The following is a 13,616-nucleotide window of genomic DNA, read 5'->3' as shown; positions in this document are numbered from 1 at the left end:
GAAGACTTTCCACAATGGGTGGAAGCCTTAATGCATTATCCTTCCCACTTTCCCCATTGAATCAGAAGTATTCTGAATTCTAAAAATTGACCATAAAAATTAATAAGTTCTGATTACCTGAAGGTTTCCTTGCCTTTTAAGTTAGGGTACCTCACTCAAATATTTGTTCCATGATGGAATTTCTCAGGAAATGCATGCTGATAAGAAGTCTTTTGGGAAAGTCTAACTTAGGGTTCCATCTTCCATAAAATCTATTGTGATTTTACCATCCATTATATGTACTGACCATATCTGAAATCATTCCATAGCCATAAGCATTTACTTCCTTGTACATACATCTATGTTTGCATATGAATGTCCCACTTTCCCAATTTTTCTCTAAGCTTCCTAAGGGCAGAGAACTTTCTTTTTCTCTTTATATCCCCTGGGACAAAGCAAATACAAACTTTTGATGGAAACAGTAAAGGTGAGTAAACATATAAAAAGACAAATAAATACTTAGAACCCAGCACTGGAAGTCCCCTGGACTCTAATAACACAGAAATTTTGTCAGTCACAATGAGTATTTGAAAGTTAGGATAATTTTTTTCCTGCTTTTCTTACAAATCTGTATCTTATGCCCAAAAGAACACATTAAAAGTGCTGATATTTTTACTTGAAACAATTTGAAGATAACATAATCCAATCCTTACTTAATTAATATTTTTATGCACTCTCATGTGGGGCTGCTCACAAGTCAGGCTATCTTATATTATTCCTTTGCTACTCTAAAAAGGAAAAAAAAAGGATTGCTCCTTTACTTCCGTAATTCTGCTGATGTGTGAGTATGGCACTGCCTGGCTCCCAATCAAATTTATTTTGTCTTTTGATGAGGAAACTGTCCTTTCCATGAATGCTGCCAGCAATAAAGTGACCTGTCCTAATCTATATGTTTGGATTGAGAACTTGAAAATGTAGAGTAGCTGTTATAATTATATGGATGTCATTTCTGTGACTTTGAAGTAAAAAGTAGAATAAATTGTATTCTGCATTAAAAAAAATTAATAGTTTTCCTTCTCAATACTTGTTGAGCATGTGCTATGTGTCATGTAGCTTGCTGCGGTGTGAAGGCGAGAAAGAAAAGAGGAAGGATGGAATGCTAAGACAGGATTCCGGCCCTAAAGAAGTTAACAAGAGAACACTGTAAGTAATAAAAATTCAATATGACAATTTTATGTGTACAAAGGCCAACTCTGTGGAGTTGGGAGATTCATGAAAAGCCTTCCAAAGCAGGGAATATGTAACTGGGTTTTGAAGGATGAGTACTACCTTTGCTAAGGTAGTAGAGGAAATGAGCATTCTTAGCAGAAGAAACAGCATGTGAGGAAGGTAAGGGATGAAGAGAAAAGCAAATATTTCTAATGGCTGGGATTAGGATGCCTGGGTGCTTGTGGCTTTCCCTCAGCACTCACATAATATGGAGCACTTATCATGAGTGCACCGACCCACTATTTTATCATGATCCAATTATCAGTGTCTTTCCCACCAGACTTGAGAGCAGGTACCAATGAGCTCTGATTTTGTTTCCAGCACCTTACATAATGCCTGGCTCATAAGGAATATCCAAAAATGTTTTGCTTTACTTTTGTTATTTATTTTATTGTACAAACACTACTCTCAAAAAATAAACATCTACACTCCATCATGATTTTAATGATCACATTTAAATTACTATTGCTACAACAGTACAATGTGTACACTTATTAGTCCCAATTGCCTTTAGAATAATTTTATCAAGTTCCAAAGAAAACAATGTGCTTTAAAAAGAGATTTCATTAGATTTATGGATTAATTTGGGGAGAATCAACATACATAGTATATTAAAATATTTAATCATCTGACAAGTGACGTCTCCTCATTTACTGATGGCTTTTAAAGTCTACTTTGTAAGCAGACTCTGTAAGTCTTTATAATTTTCATTAAATAAGCTATGTACATTTCTAGTTAAATGTATTCCATGTATTTAAATTTTGTATTTATAAATAATATCTTTTTTATTATATTGTCTAACTAGTTGCTATTAATTTATAGGAGAGCTATTAATTTATATATTTATTTTGTAGCCTATCACCTTATTGAACTTTAGTTTTAATAGTTTTAAATTGATCCATTTGCGTTTTCTAGATAAACAATAATATATCCACAGGTAATGATAATTTTATCTCTTCAAATTGTATATCTTGTTTCTTTTTCTTATTTCATTGTGTTGAGTAGAAGTTATAGAACGCTGTTAAATAATAGATACTATATCCTTCGCTTGTTTCAGTCTCTAGGATTTTTCCTATTTTGCCCACTGATTTCAGATAAATTTTCTTTATTGTGTTAAGGAAGTTTTCTTTTATTACTAATCTGCTATTTTATCAAGAATATATGTTAAGCTTCACCAGTTACCTTTCATCAGCTAAAGCTAAATGAATCGTTAAAGCTAAGTTGACTCGTACTTCGGAACATTTGTAACATTTGAGAACTATTAGGTGTAATTATAAGCACTTGTTCCACACTATAGAGTATCTATATTACCATAGTTCAAGATCTTGGCATGGTGGTTGTCTGCTGATGGGAAGGTACATGCTGTTTTTCCTTTAAGAGAATGTAGGAAAGTACCAGCTGTTTATTAGCGCCATAGCCAAAACTTAAAATATGATTGCCTAATTCCCACACACTCTTACCTTAGGTGAAAGCCTCTGGCATTATGTGGATTTATCCCTTTGACCCATTGATGGGGACACAGTAGGAAACAAAGCAAAGTTTCTGTCCAAGACAATCACCGGCACAGAGTAGGTACTAAATAAAATCTTTGTTGAATAAATTAATGAGTAAAAAATATTTAAGGTACAGTGGCTTTTTGGAGGTAGTTTTTGGACCCCCTTTTAAAATGTCCATAATTTTTAATCGATTTAATTTTTACTTTTTAATTTAAACTTAAACATCTGTTTATACAGAAAATAATCTATTTCATCCAAACTTTTAAGTTTTCAGCACTATTAAACTTCATAGCTTAAAAAATTACCTCCATGAAAAAGAGAAAGATTTGCAATAGCTGTTTTGCTATTATTTTCAGCTAAAGACTTATTTGATATTTCTCCCCCCACTATTTTTTTTTATTTCTAAGGGGTAGGGTCCTTAATTTAACTTTACTTATTAATTTCTAATTTTATTTGACTGTGACCAGAGAATGTAGCCTGTATGCTTTTTTGCCTTATTGAGATTATTTTTGTGATCAATATTTATAAATCCTCCAAGAGTAGAGTAAAGAGGGTGCATTCTCTATGGGTTATAAAGTGCAGTCAACAACTATTAGGTCTTTTATTGACAGTTAACACCCTGATGCTTTACCACCACCCCCCATTCTCTTTTGTCTGCCTGCTTCATCTAACAAAGACGTGAGAGAATAACGTTTATAGAAAGAATGCTAAGTGAAAGAATGAATATAGTAGAACAAATTGATTCAGGGATATATAAACAGAAAAGGTTAAAAAGTGAAAAGCCAATTATAAGATATGTCTTTATCAGTAGGAACATTCTAAAAGCTTGATTTAATAATGTCTAACCCTCTGATATAGAATGAAATCACAAATATTTAAAATCCTGTAATCCTGCCACAACAAAAATGATAGAGTAGTTTTTGAATGTATAAAAATAAAACTGTCAAGTAATTGATAAGTTTTTAAAAATCTAATTAAAATATACATGCTTATCATGGGGAAATAAAAGAAGGCAAGGTGATTTAAATTCTGGCTCCATCACATAATACGAATATGTTGCCTTGAGGGAGCCATTAAACCTCCTTAGACCACTTATCTCTAAAAGGGGGTGTGCAGGTTGTTATAATAATGCTTATAAAGTACCTAACACTTGAGAAGTTCTTAAGTGCCTCCAATGAGTTGGAGCTCATATTTTCAGGAGTTAATTTTTTTTGAAGATTTATATGAATTTGACAGTGTTCTACCTTCAAATATTTTAAAGAGAAAGAAAACCTAGTATATGATACTTCCTTTGGGGAAAGACACATCTGCCAAAGGTATTATTTTGACTTCTAAAAATGAACGTGAAGATAAACAAGGACCTACTGTATAGCACAGGGAACTATATTCAATATCTTGTAATAGCCCATAATGGAAAAGAATCTGAAAAAGAATATATATATATATATATATATATATATACACAAACACATATGTAAATCAACACAACATTGTAAATCACCTATACTTCAGTTTTTAAAAAATAAACTTGAAACTTGCAGAAAGGTAGTATTTACTATGTTGTGATATTCAGATTAGCAAAACCATATTGCCAGGCCTTATTTATTATTTTTAACTAAAATAGCGTCTTTAACTAAAACTGTATTTAGTAGAATATTCATTTATCTGTCAAAAAAACAGAGAAATCAATAAAAATACAACCATCAGCTGTAACTAGAAAGCATGTAACATGAAAAACAAAGCAAATGCTGATGCTTTAATAAATCAAAACAGAGGTATAAACATCTGTGAAAGTACAATTGTAATTACCACTGAGTTCTTACCTTTGGTTGATTAAGCAATATATCTGTATCTTCTAGAAATGCAAGTCAGTGGTGTATCCTAAACAAACAGGGATATAGTGTAAATCTGAACATTGTCAAAATCGAGGTCCTAATTTTTTTAAATAATAAATATGCTGATCTTTTTCCTTTCTTTAAAGATGTACAAACGGCTAGTTTTCTTAATCATTCCCAAGGAAAGAAACAGTCCTGTGGCAGTGACAAAGGAGGATTTTCATGAGTCAGTATTGGATTTGCGGATTTATATACAGATGAAAATAACAGCAAATCACCGTTATCCTTGGCTACAGCCCAAGCTCATTAATATGTGTGAGAGTTAGGGATAAAAGGGGTTTTCTCAGAACTACACCTCTTAGCAAATTTGCAAGTAAACTTAACCAAAGGTAATATTGACTGATGAATTTTATTGAAGTTATATTTTCAATTCACCCAGCGTTACAATCTGGAAAGAATTATCTAGGTTTTTACAAAGTGTGGCTAAATTTTTAAATACAGTGCCATCATAAAAAAAACTACTGAAATACAAATAGGGTGCACTTATTTATTCATTGGTCTGTTTATTGTGTGTTTTGTGGAAGAACTGCCTGTCTGAAACATATCTGGTCAGAAATAAAATAGGATGAGTCTGAGCTTCCCTGAAAGAGTAAGTCATACTTTAGATGTGCAAAAAACATTAAGATATGCCAGTCCGTGTCTAAATGTTATTCTAATGACCTAAAAGTAAATTTCCCTCAGAATTTTTAATGAAATATTTGACAGTGTATATACTCACAAAACTTTTTTTTCTGATGTATTAGCCACCGAACAACCCAGTAACGTTTACTGCCTCAGTTAAACAGCTTCAGATTCCAGTGGGGTTAGTAAGCTCTCAAAAGAGGAGATACCCAAGACGCCTGGCAAAGAAAATTAGCAGAGTACTGAGTAATTTCAGAAAATTGGCTTTTGTGTTCCAGAATTTTAAAAATAATATTTTATTTCTAGTTATAAAATAAAGCATGCTTCATAAAATTTGGACAATACAGAAAGGAAGAAAATAAAACATATATTCTTACCATTCTGAGATAATCAATATTAACATTTTGGTTTATACACGTATAAATATAACTGTACCCATATAATTTTTAAATAAAGTAATTCTGATTTCATTTATTATCATTTTTATATTACTTAATATCAATCTAAAGCATCCTTTTTAAGACGGCATAATATTCTATCATAGTCCATTATTCCATGATTCATTGATTGATTTTCTTGTCATTGGATATTTCCTCTGGTTCATTTCAAAATGAATGTTCTTATTCTTAAATTGTTATGTACACCTGTGATTATTTACTATTTTCTTAGAAATGAGATTACTAGGTTAAAGTGTATTATCATTCCTATTACTTTAAATTTGTATTGCCAATATAATTTCCAGAAAATCTGTGTTAACCTGTTTGATTTTATAAAGTTAAATAAGTATAATTCACTTGTAATTTGTTGACTTCTTTCAATTTTTCACTCATCAATCAATACTTTACCAAATACACTATTTTGACTTAGTTTTTTGCAATCTTGTGGTTAAACACAACCCTTTAAGCTGCTAGTGTGTGTGTTTTTGATAAATCAACTCATTGTAAACTTCCTCCAAACTAACCAATGTGGCCACTTGTGTCACAATTTACCTTTATGCTAAAATGTTATTGTGTCAGTCTCATTATATTATGCTCCTCTTTAAGCAGAGTTGCATAATCTGCTTAGGAAAATAAGCCACTTGCTCTGAGTAATATTGCTGGACCTTAAACCCATCTCTATGAAATTACTTGTAAATATTTCAAAAAGCACAAAATGGTGATAAATGTTAAAATCACTGGTGTAAAGGAAAGTAAGTAATGAATAGACAGACAAAGAGAAATTCTCAAGACAGGAAGGAATTTAACTTTTCTCAATGCTAAATAAATGACTTAAATCCCAAAACTGTGATACAGTATCTGTTTCATTTTATAGAGGAGGAAATGAAGGCTGGGAGATGAAGTCATTTACTGAGGGTCACAATGGGTAGTATAGCATCAGTTAGCTGTGATTCACACCCAGATAGGGTTGCCAGATTTAGCAAATAAAAATACAATATAAGTGCATCCCAAATATTGCACAAGACAAGCTTATACTAAAAAATTGTTTGACGTTCGTATGAAATTCAAATCTAACTGGGTGTTCTGGTTTTTTATCCGGCAACCCTAAACCAAGGCCTAGCTAACCCCAGAGCACCACACTGCCTTAGTGATCTGGAAGGTAAGAACATGAAAAATCAGGTCAAGTCACCCATTTTAGCAACATGTCTCTAACAGCAACGGCAAAGAGCACCATACATGAGAAACACTGTTGTTTCTCACCAACTGTGATTCAATGTCTCATCTATAAGTTGGTCACACCTGTAAACCCTTTAGCACATTACTTGCACAGAAGTGCTCAGAACTGATAGTTTTTATTATTACCTTTCATCTTATGTCCTTCACATCTAAGAACTTTTCTCCTTGAAATATTTTAAATGCTCCTTAATCACCTAATTGGCATCTATCATTCATGAAAGTACTCAGACCCTCTGTAGACCTCCTTAATATACTTAGTTAGATATTACTTCCTGGAAGTAAGGGTTTTCAGAAAATTATACTTGTTGTCTAAAATGAAAGACCCTTTTGTTCTTAAACTCAATGTTCACTTTACCCCTGCCTCTCTTATACCAACTATGGCCACCTACCTTCCGGTGGCGTGGTTTCTGTGACACCATGCTAGGTTTATATGAGGAGATTTTGGAGCCACAGGCCAGGTTTGAACCTCAGCCCCACCGTTCACTAGCTCTGGGACTCGGAGTATGGTAGTGAACCTCCTGGGCCTCAGTTTCAGTCGCCATGGAATGGGCATGATAATATCTTGCAGATATGTTCTGAGGATTAAAATGAGATATAGTAATATGAAGAATTTATTACACTTCCTGAAGCATGGTAAACACTTGATAAGTGACTATTACCATAATTTTTAAAAGACAAAGAGCAGAGGTAAGCTTTATTTTACAATAATTAGTTTACTGTCATAAATTTGCATGTTTTCTTTTAAAAGTTGAACATACATCTTCTTGGAAATTCCCTGGTGGTCCAGTGGTGAAGACTCTGTGCTTTCACTGCCGAGGGCCCGGGTTCGATCCCTGGTTGGGGAACTAAGATCCCACAAGCCACGTGGGGCAGCCAAAAAAAAAAAAAAGAAAGAAAGAAAGGAAATACATTTTATGGTTAGGAAGTATACTAGCGTTATTTAGAGCAATCTTTTTTAGTCTTACCTCATACACGAAAGATGTACCTAAAACAAATATACCTAAAGATAAAACAAGATGACAAGATTAGGAACTTGCTCCCACATACAGCCATGGGCTATTCATTTCATCATGGATTGCTTGTTATTTGAAACTCTCTTAAATGATTCAATGAATTAAATAAAAGAGTTGGAGCAATAATTCTAATAATGTTTCTTCCTCCTGCCAGCTTAACTCCTGGTTGACCTCATAAAACTTCATAGAACTGGCCATTATAAAATAGCTCTTCCCCCAATGAATCACACACAAACACTCAGGAAATTCTTCACCTCTTTGAATGACTCATTTGTTTTGTTTTATCTCGAATGCACCTTCTCTTACTAGCTCTCACACTTCCTTCATGCACTTTTCCCATCCAAAACTGTAAATAAGGATGAACTGAATATTTTTGATTCTTAGGGTGACACTTATTAGTTGTGTAGTCTTGGAAAAATGATTTAACCTTTCTGAGCCTCAATTTCCTTATCTGTAAAATGGAAATATAAAACCTCCCTCAGTAGGTTTTTGTGAGGCAAAATGGAGTAAAATTATAGCGTATGATACAAGAGGACACAATAATGTGCTCTCTCTTCCTTTCACTTTCTCTAAACTGGAGCTTTTCAGCATATTGCTTAGGCCTTACCTGTATTCAACATGTTGCAATTGAACTTTTGATAGCCAGGTACATGTGGCTATTAAATAACTAACAGGTAAAGATACAGAGCCATTATTTATACCTTGTTTCTAAATAATTTATTATATAATTCTAGCAGAGTGTGACCAAATGAAATAATTCATTTCTGTTGTTTTTAAATGTAAGTCTGTGTTTTCTGTGTAGAGTACTTAACAATGTGAAATAATAATCCTTCAGAAAGGCATAGAACTCATTCAACATGTAATTTCCGAGCACCACACTGTGCTGGGCGCTGTTCTAAGGTCTGTGAGCACACGCAAGCCCTTTCTTTAAAGATTATACACAGGAGGGAGACAGGCAAAGGAAGAGATGCTTACAACACAGCGTGATCAAGAGCTGAGGAAGCACATACAAGGAGCCCTAAGATTTGGGGAGGAAAGGAGCTGGGCGAGAAAACTTTCGGGGGAAAATGATCTCTTTGCTGAAATGGAAGGTAAGTAGAAATGTTGTTTTATATATATAACACACATACTAGGATATCTTTCTGATTTACCCAAGTTTAAAAGGGTAAGAGTATGTTTAATTTTGTTTTGTTTTCCCCTTCAAAGTATGATTAGCTTGACCCAGTCTATCTATCAATGGATTTCTTTTCCTGGGACCTGCAGTAACCTTGACTGATAGAAAGAACAGAGCCACACTGGATTATCTGGTTAGTAGGCTACTTTTAGTCTGGTTCCCGGCCTTGCTTTGTCAGCTCCCTCTAAATCTTTATAATCCTATTTAAACTGCCTCTAACTATAGATGCTCATTTGCATGACATTGATTCTTTCGTATTTTCATTTCAAAAATTGTGTGATTCAAGGGATTCTGGCTCTTGGTCCTAAATTATTAAATATTTGATAGTCTGTCTTCCAGCACACCAAGACCTGCAGTCAGAGTGGTCAATGATGTCTCCTCAGCACTTATAACCATAATAATTAAATCTCATGTAAGTAAGTCATTGTTTAATGTCTGTCTCCCCTATAAGAACTGTAAACTCCACGAGGGCAGGGACTGTGTCTGAGTTGTTCATTACTGTATCTCCAGTGTCTAGCTCAATGCCATGCATAGTCATTCATTCAACAGATATTCACTGCCAGGCTCCCATCTAAGCACTGAGAAGTCAATAGTAGATGTAACTAAGCTCCTGCCCTCGTGAAGTATACATTCTAATGGGGTAGGAAAGACAATAAACAAAGCAGTAAACACAGAAGAAGTCAGACGGTGAGTAGTAATATGATAAAGCAAAGCAGGGGGATAGAGAATGGTGTGGGGATGGGGCAGGACTGTTTTAGATGGGGTATTCAGGGAAGATCTCATCTAGCAGAGACCTCAAGGTAGGCACAGAGCTGGTCATGCCCAGTCCTGGGGGGAAGATCCTGCCTGGTAAGAAAACATGTGCCAAGCCCAAAGACAGGACTGTGCTTCCAGTATTTAAAGAACATCAAGGAGGCCAGGTGGCTAAGTTAGAGGAAGCAAGGGCAGGAGGGGTAGTAGTTAAGGTCTTAGAGGACAGATCACGTGGAGAACAGTTAGGAGGCTATCAGAGCAATTCAGTGAGAGATGGCAGTGGTGCAGACTAGGATGGCAGAAGTGGAGGTGATGAGAAGGGGATATATTTTTAAGATAGAGGCAATAAGATTTGCTGATTGATTGGATGTGGGCTGTGAGTGAAAGAGTGGAGTTAAGGTTGACTTTAGATTTTTTTAGACCTAAGCAACTAAAGAAGAGGTTGCAGTTTAATGAGATAAGAAGGACACCAAGAAGAACATGATGGGGATAGAGGGACATGGGGGGTTCTGTTTGGAAAATAAGGCATTAGTGCATGTCAGTGCCTCAGTAATATTGAAATGGATGGATGAAAAACTTATGTATTTTCTTGTACCTGTACTTACTTTATTAATCAGGATTCCAGCAAGAGGAAGTGGAGGCTGTATAGTTCTGAGAGTAGCAATATTGATAAAGAGATAAACAGTAGAACTGCCTTTCACTGCCCTTTGAATGCAAAGGTTCTCAAACAAATTCCATTGGCAGAATTTGGGGGTCCAGGACCCCATGATACTGTAACATGATTTGGTATATACAGGAAAATGTGTTCTTTTCTGAGATGATCCATGATTTCCATCAATTTGCCTCCCCCAAATAGCTCATATGTATCAATGTACTAATTTAATATACATTTATTAAGTACCTGTTAACTCTTCTTTATTTAGTAAACTCAGAGTCCAAAATATGTAAAATGTGCAAGATTGAGAAAACACTATTGTTCTTATTCAGTTAAGAAAAAAATAAGATCACTCACTATGAGAGGCAGTCTAGCTTAACAGTCAGGAATATCAGCTTAGGATGTTAGAAACACTTTGGTTCAAATTCCAGCTCTTCCACTTGCTAGCTGTGTTACCTATATGGCAAGTTATAAAACTTCTCTATTTCTTATCATGTGATATCACTTATGTGTGGGATCTGAAAACCTGATACAAATGAATTTATTTTCAAAACAGAAATAGAAAATAAACTCCTGGTTACTAGAGGGGAAGCAGGGGAGGGATTAACTAGGAATTTAGGATTAACAGATACACACTGCTATATTCAAAAGAGCTAAACAACAAGAACCTACTGTATAACACAAGGAACTATATTCAATATATTATAATAACCTATAATGGAAAAGCATCTGAAAAAGAAGATATATACACATATATATATAAAACAATCACTTTGCTGTACGCCTGAAACATTGTAAATCAACTATACTTCAATTTTCAAAAATGAAAAAAAAAGAACAAAAAAACTCTATTTCTTAGTTAAAAGATCTATCTAAAAACAAGGTCCTACTCTATAGAGCAGGGAACTATATTCAATATCCTGTGATAAACCATAATGGAGGAGAATATTAAAAAAAAAGAATGTCTATATGTGTATAACTGAGTCACTTTGCTGTACAGCAGAGATTGGGGCAACATTGTAAATCAAATATACTTCAATAAAAACTAAACAAAAGCTTTGAAACACACAAATATATACATGTATATTACATTATATATACATATACATATATATATATATATATATATATATATATATATATATATATATATATATAATATAGTAAACTGTCTTCCACAAATGAGGTGCTCAATGTATGGCTAGATTTCTGCTAATGAGCAAACTAACTCCTTAATTATAATTTAGCTTCTCAGGTAAATTTGTTTACAGGGAGAAAACACACTAATTACAGATTATAAGCATCCAATCTGTAAAACCAGACCCACTGAATGAATAAATAAAATAGGATTTTAGAACCTACATAGCCACAGTCCTACCCCTAAGACTTGCACATATCAAGTTATCATCTTGCTATTGTAACTGAAATTACAAGACTCTTCATAAATTATTATGCAATTTAAAATAAATAAAATATGTATTATTATGTCTGAATTTAACTGACCTTAAAAACTGACAGAATTTTGATTAATTCTCTTATATGTCTAGAAGAAGCTGAGTGATGGAATTTTAGCACCTGACGTTAACAGCTGCTTGGAATATTGAAAATTTAATAGACTTTGGAGTTAAGCTAATGTAGACTTGCACCCTGGCTCTGCCAATTAGCAACAGTACTGAGGTCTTGGGCCTCTGTTTTTTTCATGGGTATAATGGTAGGGATCCTTTTTATCAGTTTATGGTAATTAGAGATAATCTACATAAAACTCTTCCCAGAGGTCTAGCACAAATCAGGACCTCAACTATGATAACTATTAAGATATTATTTACTGAGAGATAGTTCCTGGAGTTCATTATTAATTAATTAATAATTCACTGTTAGAGTATCAAATTTCTAGTTAAGCAACATAATTAAATACAGAAGGGCTCAGAAGGATTCAGAGTAGGGAAGTAATCTATCACAGAGAGGGGGTTGTGTTCTATTGACAGTAGTGCCAAGTTAGATAACACTTCTTAAGTCATCATAGATTTTTTATTAATTTCTATGTGGAGAAACTTCGTACTGTTTGTCTGTCAATACAACTCACAAAATGATACTCAGATTCAGAAATAAATCATGAATTTTAAATATCATGTTCAAACATTGCATTAGGCTCCCACAAATCACCTGAACTGTGGACTTAGCTTTTGCTCATGAAAAAGTAGCTTGACTCCAAAATGAGCAAAATATATGAAATGATTGTCTTCAAATTATTGGGCAACAGGCAGCACAGGAGTGTGATACTTGAGAGAGGGTGAAAAAATGAGTTGAACCCTGCTCAGAGGCAATGTATGAACTGTGACGTAAGAAACCAAGCACAGCCCTACAGTCTTACTCAGTTGAGGAGTCAGAAACATGATCTTGGAGACCAAAGTAGCTAGAATTTGCAGAGCAGAGTACTAGAGAGGAGGAAGTTGTGTAGAGAAAGAGCTCCAAAAGTCTGCGGAGGGGTCTTTTCAAGTCTTTGGTGGAATACTGCACATGCCTAGGCTGGAACCCCACAGCCTGGGCAGTGAAAAACTGCCAGGGAACTAAATGTTAAATAATTCCCAGAGTTCACACAGACCGTGGATATAGTCAAGTTTCTACCTGTCAGCGTGGAGAGATCTCACTGAACACCCAGGCATTAATAGAGTACACAGGAAAGCCACACTTTAGTAGTAGCGCTAAAGTAGATCTAGTGTAAAGGATATTTTCATCTACCATAACAAATCTTCAAACAAACTTGTAAAGGATCCAGCTAATCTCCAAGTAACTCATCTCCCTTTCTCTCTTTTAGAGAGGAAACAAAAATCCAAAAACTTCGCAATGTAACTTCATAAAGTTTGGCACTCCGTCAGAAATTACTAGACACAGAAAGAAACAGAAAAATGTGATCTATAAGCAGGAGAAAAGTCATTCAATAGTTGCAGATCTAGAAGTGACAGAGACGATGGAATTAGCAAACAAGGACCTTAAAATATGTATCATAAATATGCTCAGGAATTTAAAATAAAATGTACATAATGAATAAACAAATATGAAAGACATGAAAAATAACAAAGGGAACTTT

At 34.2% G+C, this 13,616-nt stretch overlaps 1 protein-coding gene across 1 annotated transcript in view; it reads right to left on the bottom strand.

The window, feature by feature from the left end:
- The window catches only part of CNGA1 (cyclic nucleotide gated channel subunit alpha 1), a 53,720-nt gene that overhangs the window by 28,190 nt on the left and 11,914 nt on the right, over nucleotides 1-13,616 (bottom strand). The window contains exon 2 of the mRNA XM_082390575.1: nucleotides 4,568-7,778. The gene's annotated coding sequence lies outside the window, so the exon portion shown is untranslated. The remainder of the gene's footprint in view (nucleotides 1-4,567; nucleotides 7,779-13,616) is intronic.

The sequence above is a fragment of the Balaenoptera borealis genome (genome assembly GCF_965194805.1).
Source record: "Balaenoptera borealis genome assembly, chromosome: 4".
Lineage (NCBI taxonomy): Eukaryota > Metazoa > Chordata > Mammalia > Artiodactyla > Balaenopteridae > Balaenoptera > Balaenoptera borealis.
This window is presented reverse-complemented; position numbering and strand designations above follow the sequence as displayed.